At 37.2% G+C, this 7886-nt stretch overlaps 1 pseudogene; it reads left to right on the top strand.

Moving 5' to 3' along the window:
* Window positions 1–4243: 4243 nt before the first annotated feature.
* Window positions 4244–5307, top strand: LOC125364693 (annotated as a pseudogene).
* Window positions 5308–7886: the final 2579 nt, after the last annotated feature.

Here is a 7886-nt window from a genome sequence, read left to right as displayed (position 1 = left end):
TTCTTTGCCTTAGACAGATTTGGGTCATGACACATTTTTAACTTAATTTGACAAAGAGCAAAGTGGCAATCAATGTAATAGAAATAACCTTTTCTAAAAGTGGGGGTATATCTGAAATTAAATCATGAGCAGGCCTAGAGGTCTGTGGCTCAACACATGCTCTTAAGTTACCAGGTTTATATTCTGAATCTTCTCCTTGGTGTGTCTGACCCAGATTTCACAAATGTATGCCACGGAATTTCATAAATCTACTGCATAACTTCAATGACTCACTTCTTCAGTGATCAGATTCTGACACTTCCTAAGTGATTGCCATTCGATTCTATTATTCTCAAATAGTCTTTCTTTTAAAAAAACAATTAATTAATTAATTTTCTAAGTGATATACAGAAGGGTTACAGTTTCATATGCAAGGCAATGGGTATGTTTCTGATCAAATGCGTTACCTCCTCTCTCATTTTTTCTCCCACTTTCCCTGCTCCCAATTTTCCTCCCTTCCCCCTCGAGTTGTAGAGTTGGTTACAAAATATTGTCTTGTAAGTATTGCTGTTGCATTGGTTTACCTTTTACCCTTTGTCTCTCCTTTTTTATGTTCCTCTTCCCTTCCCTAGTTCTGATTATCATATATACAATACCCAGTGTACCAATATCATTTACAGTGATATCAAGGGTAAAGCCATTGGGAAGAAAGACAAAAGAAAAAGGTATAATTTCACATGGTACATTGAAAATAACAACAATGATAAACCACTTATTTCCATAACTTGGAGTTCATTTCACTTTGCATCATCTTATGTGTTCATATGGTTAAACTCCTGTAACCAACTAAAGCTAGATCCTTGTATATCACCCTGGACCAGAATGAATTCCAAATGGATCAAAAACCTTGAGGTAAAAGCAGATACCCTGAAAACATTGCAGGAAGGAATAGGAGAAACACTTGGGCTCTTTGGCATAGGTTGAAATGTTCTTAATAAAGGCCTAGAAACACAACAAATCAAAGAAAGTTTGGGCAAGTGGGATTAAGTGAAACTGCAGACCTTCTGCATGTCAAAAGACATAGCTTGCAAGATAAACAGAGAGTTCTCAGATTGGGAGAAGATCTTCACTGGTCATACAACAGACAAGGGCCTCATATCTAAATATTCTTAGAACTCAAAAAATTAAATTTTCCCAAAACTAATCCTCATAGAAACAACTGTTCCCTTAATAAATGGGATTAAAGACTTTAAGAAAGACTTCTCTGAAGAGGAAAAGAGAATGGCCAAGAGACACGTGAAGAAGTGCTCAACATCACTGTTCATAAACAAAACACACATCAAAACAACATTGAGATTCCACCTCATCCCTGTAAGAATGGCCATTATCAAGAAAACTAAGAACAACAGATGCTGGTGGGGATGTGGCCCAAAGGGAACAATATTACACTGTTGGTGGGAGTATAAACTTGTTCAGCCTCTTGGGAAAGCAGTGTGGAGGTTCCTCAAAAGGCTAAACATAGAGCTCCCCTATGACTCAGCAACCCTGCTTTTGGGCATTTACCGAAAGGATTACAAGCAAGACCACACTAAAGTTACCAGCACAACTATGACCTTTGCAGCACAATTTACCATCACTAAAATATGGAGGCAAACCAGATGTCTCTTAGTAGATGAATGGATCAAGAAAATGTGGTGCATATACAAAATGGAATTCTATGCTTCCATCAGAAAGAATGGCATTGCTCCATTTGTAAGGAAATGGAAAGATGTGGAAAAAGTCATATTAAGTGAAGTGATCCAGACTCAAAGAAAGATAGACTCTATGGTTTCCCTTATTGGCAGTAGTACATGTTAATGATAGTTCTAGCAGAAGATCACAATAGCTCAATAGCTAGCACCTAGACTACTTTTCTTGAAGTGTTAAAGTGAAAACAATAGCTTTTACTGAGATTACTTGTCTGTATCTGACTAACAGTTGCTGAGCACCTTTGGAGATAAAGGTTCAATGTTCTGGTGCCTGTTGCACTACAGACCTTTAGAAGGATTGTCACAATTCTCTGAGCTGTATTCCCTGCTTGCCTGTCCCTATCAGCTGATTGCTTATGTTAGCATGTAAAACAAATGTACAGATAACTAACATCTCTTGTGTAATTCTTTCACACCATCAAGGTATCCCTGTTTGAAATTAAAACTATTTCCCTTTGTAATTCTTTGTCTCACTCTGCAGATTAAAAAAAATTCTGTTTGCTGACCCAGAATGGCAAAAGGCTAAATCAACTCTTATACTTCCACCTCTCAGTTTAGGACAGGTATGATTTCTGTTTGCATATGTAATGTGTTACTCAGCTCTGCTGACTAAAAGCCACAGTCATAAATCAACATCTTGTCTTGGTCTGTCTGTTAATTTAAACACCCCTGTGGGTTTCAATTCAAGGAACCTTTTCATTTATTGGCTAATCTGACCATGATGTGATCTATATAAAACAATTCAGACTTTATAGGAAATTCTATTTAAAAATATGATTAGCCACTGCTGCTGATCAGTGTAAAATAAAACAAGTGTGGGTATAGAAAATCAGAGATGTTTGTTTAAATTTTTTACATGGATCAGTATGCCAATAATACCAGCTACTGGAAAGAAGAAGATGGGAGGATCACGGTCCAAGGAAGGTTTTTGATCAAAGCAGGAGACCTAATCTGAAAATCTAAAAAATGAACAAAAGATTTGAGGGCATGACTCAAGTGGTAGAATGCTTGTTTAGTAAACTTGAGGTTCTGAATTCAAATCTCAAAACCAATCAGAAAGGAAAGGATGGAAGAGGAGGAGAATCAGAAAGATGAAAAGGAGGAAGAAGACACAAAACAAGAAGAAGAAGAGAAAAAGGAGGAAGAGGAGTAATATTCTCTGATGGGTCAAGAATGTCACAGCAACAAATAGGGCATGGTGTCTTCTAGAAACTCAGTTGGCATGGGTAACTTAGCAGGTTTAGTATAAAGGGAGAAAGTGTGTAGTTCAGAAAAAAAGATTAAGAATGCTAGTCACTTTATAAGCCTAAAGAGGGAACTCCAGTAGTTTATCTAGTTAGTGCAAAGGCCCTAGCAGTGAAAACAAAGCTTGATGTGTTTAAATGATTGATGACTAATCCATTTGGGTGGTTGCTGCCTGCTATAATTCTTTATAACTTCACAAACAAAGCCCTCATATGTGGTTTGCATGACAGATGCTGGATGCTTGCAATTGGGAAATGAAATTCAAGGAAACAATTTTTAATGTACTAGTTCAGATTTAAAAGACATTCAGTTGACCTCTGAGGATTAAATAAATAGATATATTCATCTGGTAATTTAAACCAGTGACTTCCATTTCCATTTTTAAAATACATCTCTCTTCCATACCTACAGATTAGCCTTTATAGTGGTAACATCTGATGTCTATTCAGTGCAATCTTCCACTTTACTTTTGTCCTCCAAAAGTTCATTTCCTAGTCTTTAATTTTCCCTTTGAAATGATATCGTCAATGACATCCCGATTTTATCCAGTTTTCAGAAATTATCTTATGCATAATATACCAGAGGCTTTGTAAGAAAGATATTCTTTCATCTCTATATTACTGCTATTCATTACTTTGTGTGTATATGAAAAACTGCATTGCAACAACATGAACTTATTCCTTCTCATAAAGCAATAGGGACATAAATGTAGAACTCACAAACATGAATAAATCCTGAGTCCTCTGTTGTTTCTACCTTTCTACTTGTGCAAAAGAAAGATTCTAATTTGCATACATTGTACTCCAGGCATTGAAAGATGCAAACAATGAACTACTACATGTAGGCTTGTGTGGGAGAAAGTCTTAGATATGCATCCAGCCTCTGCTGCTAATTGGGCTGTATTTTTTGGTAAATTATCAATTTCTTTATAGCTTCATCTGCAAAATGGGAATAAATCTCCCTGCCTTACTATATGTTATGGCCATTAAAAGTTATATGGACAGAACATAATAATGATGCTCATTTGTAGATATTCTTGTTAGGCTATCTAGATTCAACTGTGTACTTCTACCTCTTTGAGCCTAGGGGTAATGGTTTAACCCAGTGGCTCATAAACTCCACTGTTTGTTAAAATCAATTGAGAAGACTTAAGAATTCTTCATGCGCAATTCTGTCCCATATTAATTAAATAAGAAATTTGGGCTTTCTCTTCGTGGACGGGACTGAGGAAGCATCGCTCAAGTGTCTCTTCGCACCCTCCTCTTGCTTTCATGTCTAAGTCCAAGTCTCCTAAAGAGCCTGAACAGCTGCAGAAGCTCTTCATTGGAGGGCTGAGCTTTGAAACAACTGATGAGAGTCTGAGGAGCCATTTTGAAAAATGGGGAACCCTCACGGACTGTGTGGTAATGAGAGATCCAAACACCAAGCACTCCAGGGGCTTTGGGTTAGTGACTTATGTCCCTGTGGAGGAAGTATATGCAGCTATGAATGCAAGGCTACACAAAGTGGATGGAAGAGTCGTGGAACCAAAAAGAGCCGTCTGGAGAGAAGATTCTCAGAGACCAGTTGCCCACTTAAGTGTAAAAAAAATTTTTGTTGGTGGCATTAAAGAAGACGCTGAAAAACACCACCTACGAGATTACTTTGAACAATATGGAAAAATTAATTGAAGTGATTAAACTCATGACTGGCCAAGGGAGTGGAAAGAAGGGAGGTTTTGCTTTTGTAACCTTTGACGACCACGACTCCAAAGACAAGATTGTCATTCCGAAGTACCATACTGTGAATGACCACAACTGTGAAGTAAGGAAAGCCTTATCAAACCAAGAGATGGCTAGTGCTTCCTCCAGCCAAAGAGGTCGAAGTGGTTCTGGAAACTTTGGTGGTGGTCGTGGAGGTGGTTTTGTGGCAATGACAATTTCGGTCGTGGAGGAAACTTCAGTGTTCGAGGTGGCTTTCGTGGCAGCAGTGCTGGTGGTGGATATGGTGGCAGTGGGGATTGCTACAATGGATTTGGTAATGATGGTAGCAATTTTGCAGGTGGTGGAAGCTACAATGATTTTTGGCAATTACAACAATCAGTTTTCAAATTTTGGACCCAAGAAGGGAGGAAACTTTGGAGGCAGAAGCTCTGGCTCCTATGGTGGTGGAGGCCAATACTTCACCAAACTACAAAACCAAGGTGGTGATGGCGGTTCCAGCAGCAGCAGTAGCTATGGCAGTGGAAGAAAGTTTTAATTACTGCCAGGAAACAAAGCTTAGAAGGAGAGGAGAGCCAGAGAAGTGACAGGGAAGCTACAGGTTACAACACATTTGTGAATTCAGCCAAGCACAGTGGTGCCAGGCAGGGAGGGCCTGGCTGCTACAAAGAAGACATGTTTTAGACAATACTCATGTGTATGGGCAAAAAAACAAAAAACAAAAAAAAACCCTCGAGGACTGTATTTGTGACTAATTTTATAACAGGTTATTTTAGTTTCTGTTCTGTGGAAAGTGTAAATCATTCCAACAAAAGGGTTTTAATGTAGACTTTTTTCCTTTTTTGCACCCATGCTGTTGATTGCAAAATGTAACAGGCTGATCATGACGATGAATAAATATGTCTTTTTAAAAAATATGCTGTGTAAAGTTATCTGAAGCCATCTTGGTAAACTTGCCTCAAGAGTGTGGAGTTAGAATTACTTCAGAGTGATGTCAAATTTCATTTGAATTTCCTTGGAACTGCTTGTGTTCAGAAGCCATTGCTTTCAGAAAGAAACCTTGGTGTAGTTAAACTGACAGTTTCTGTGACCTTGATGAAATTCACCATTAACAGGGTCACTCAAGCAAAGTCATGGGATTTTATTTGGTTATGAAAACAATGGTTGGCACATCCTATACAATATCTAAATTGAATAATGGTACCAGACAAAATGATAGATGGGAATGAAGCTCGTGTATCATCCATTATCATGTGTAATCAGTAAATGATTTAATTCTCTGAAAAAAAAAGTAATTTGGAGGGATAGTATGTAGACTTTGATATTTTTACATTCCCTCCCCAATAATTCCAATTTAAATCCAAGTCTATTTAGACTTGTATAAAATGGGAAAACTTTACAGTTGGAGGATTGGAAGAAAGATCCATGTATTCTTCCTCATGGAAACATCTATCCAATTTGCTCTTGTTTTATGAAGTGTCTGAGGCAGTGGAGTTGTACAACGTATGTGTGCCTTTTAGAAAATGGAATAATTAGCTACTGTCCTTCTTTTCTTCAGTACTGTACTTTATTTGTATTCTCTATGCCCTGGGTCATTTATCAAAATTTTACTCAATAATAAACCTGTGGAATACGGAAATAAAATGAACACCTGCATTCGTGAGCCAGATATGTCCCTAAATGACCTTTTGAAATGGGGCAGGCATTTAAACTTACCTGTTTTATTTACTGCTCTGTATTTCTTATGGAATCCAACTCACTTGATGCTTGTATACCTACTTGAAAGGAATTACAAAATAAGAAATGTACTCACTGCCTTACATATGAACCCCTCTGTACATCACTTTGAGAGTAAATAAATTAAAAAATTTGCCAATGTTAGGAAGCTGGGAAAAAGCCTGCCCAGACCCTTCCCCCATTCCCTGCCTCTTCCTGGAAATGATGGCTACTGTTTCCCAGAGAAAGAATGAATAGACCACAAAAAGAGGAACATTTTCCTGGTGTTTTCTTGTTTTCCCAAACAAAAGGAATGGGAAAACATTTTTTCTTATATTTTTATCATTTAAGATTGAGTACTGATCAGGTGAGCTGGACTGGACATGAGAAGCCATGTGTGTCAAAATTTTAGTTTTAGGACTAGGCATGGTGGTACATTCCTATAATCTCAGCACTCACGGAAGGAAGATGAAAGGGTGAGAATTTAAGCCAGCTTAGGGCACACACTAAGACTCTGTTTTGTCAAAGACAGATGAGATATTAGAAGGTTGCAGGCAGAACTGTCAGAACCAAAATTTAGTTTTTACTTCTGTTGTGCCCTTGGAAAGAAGATATGGAAGGGGAAAACACATTGAAAACAAAAAGAAGTATACCACCACATCCTTCTGTTTTGATCATTAACTTTATATAACTCTACTGAATAAGGTAGTTTTCAATATTCAACAATCATTAACTAACTCAAGTATATTGTTCTATTTGATAGTAAGTTAATTGGTGACTTTTGAGGTTATATCTTTCTTAAAGACAGAGAGAACTGTGTTGTGTATTTAACTTACAGAAACCAGCTAGTAAACTAAATAGATTAATATAAGCCTATAAATATGCTGATCTATTAATATGTGTATTAGTACATATACACATATTGTCCATGTAGTGTTACATGTGAAATAGCCTCTGTTTTTATAAGTTTTATATTTATATTTTTATTATTAATAAGGTATGCAAAAATGAGTTACAATTCCACACATCAGGTAATTAATACACTGCTTCTCGAATGATGTCATCCCTTCTTTCACTCTGCTCCATTTCCTCCCACTATTTTTGTCCATAAGTTGCATAGTTCATTTTTGACATAGTGTATATTAAAAGCCATAATTCCACTTGCACAACTTCCTATCTCCATTCCTGTGTCCCCCATTTGCCTCTCCTCATTTAAAAAGATGAAAGAAGAACAACATAAACAAAATCAAATAACAGCACTACCACCACCAATAATAACAACAATAAAATCCATGTTTGCATTTCCCGAAATTAGCTTTGGTAAGTAGTATTTTCTTTTCTTTCTTTATTTTGGTCAGTTATAGGGTTTGAACTCCAGGCCTGGGTGTTGTCCCTGAGCCTTTTTTTTCCCCTCATGAACAGCATTCTACCATTCTGAACCAGAGCTCTACTTCTGCTTTTCTGGTGAGTAATTGGAGTTAAGACTCTCATTGACTTT

The sequence above is a fragment of the Perognathus longimembris genome, chromosome 16 (genome assembly GCF_023159225.1).
Source record: "Perognathus longimembris pacificus isolate PPM17 chromosome 16, ASM2315922v1, whole genome shotgun sequence".
In the NCBI taxonomy this organism is placed as follows: Eukaryota; Metazoa; Chordata; class Mammalia; order Rodentia; family Heteromyidae; genus Perognathus; species Perognathus longimembris.
The sequence above is the reverse complement of the archived record's forward strand: the minus strand, read 5'-3'. Positions and strand labels throughout refer to the sequence as shown.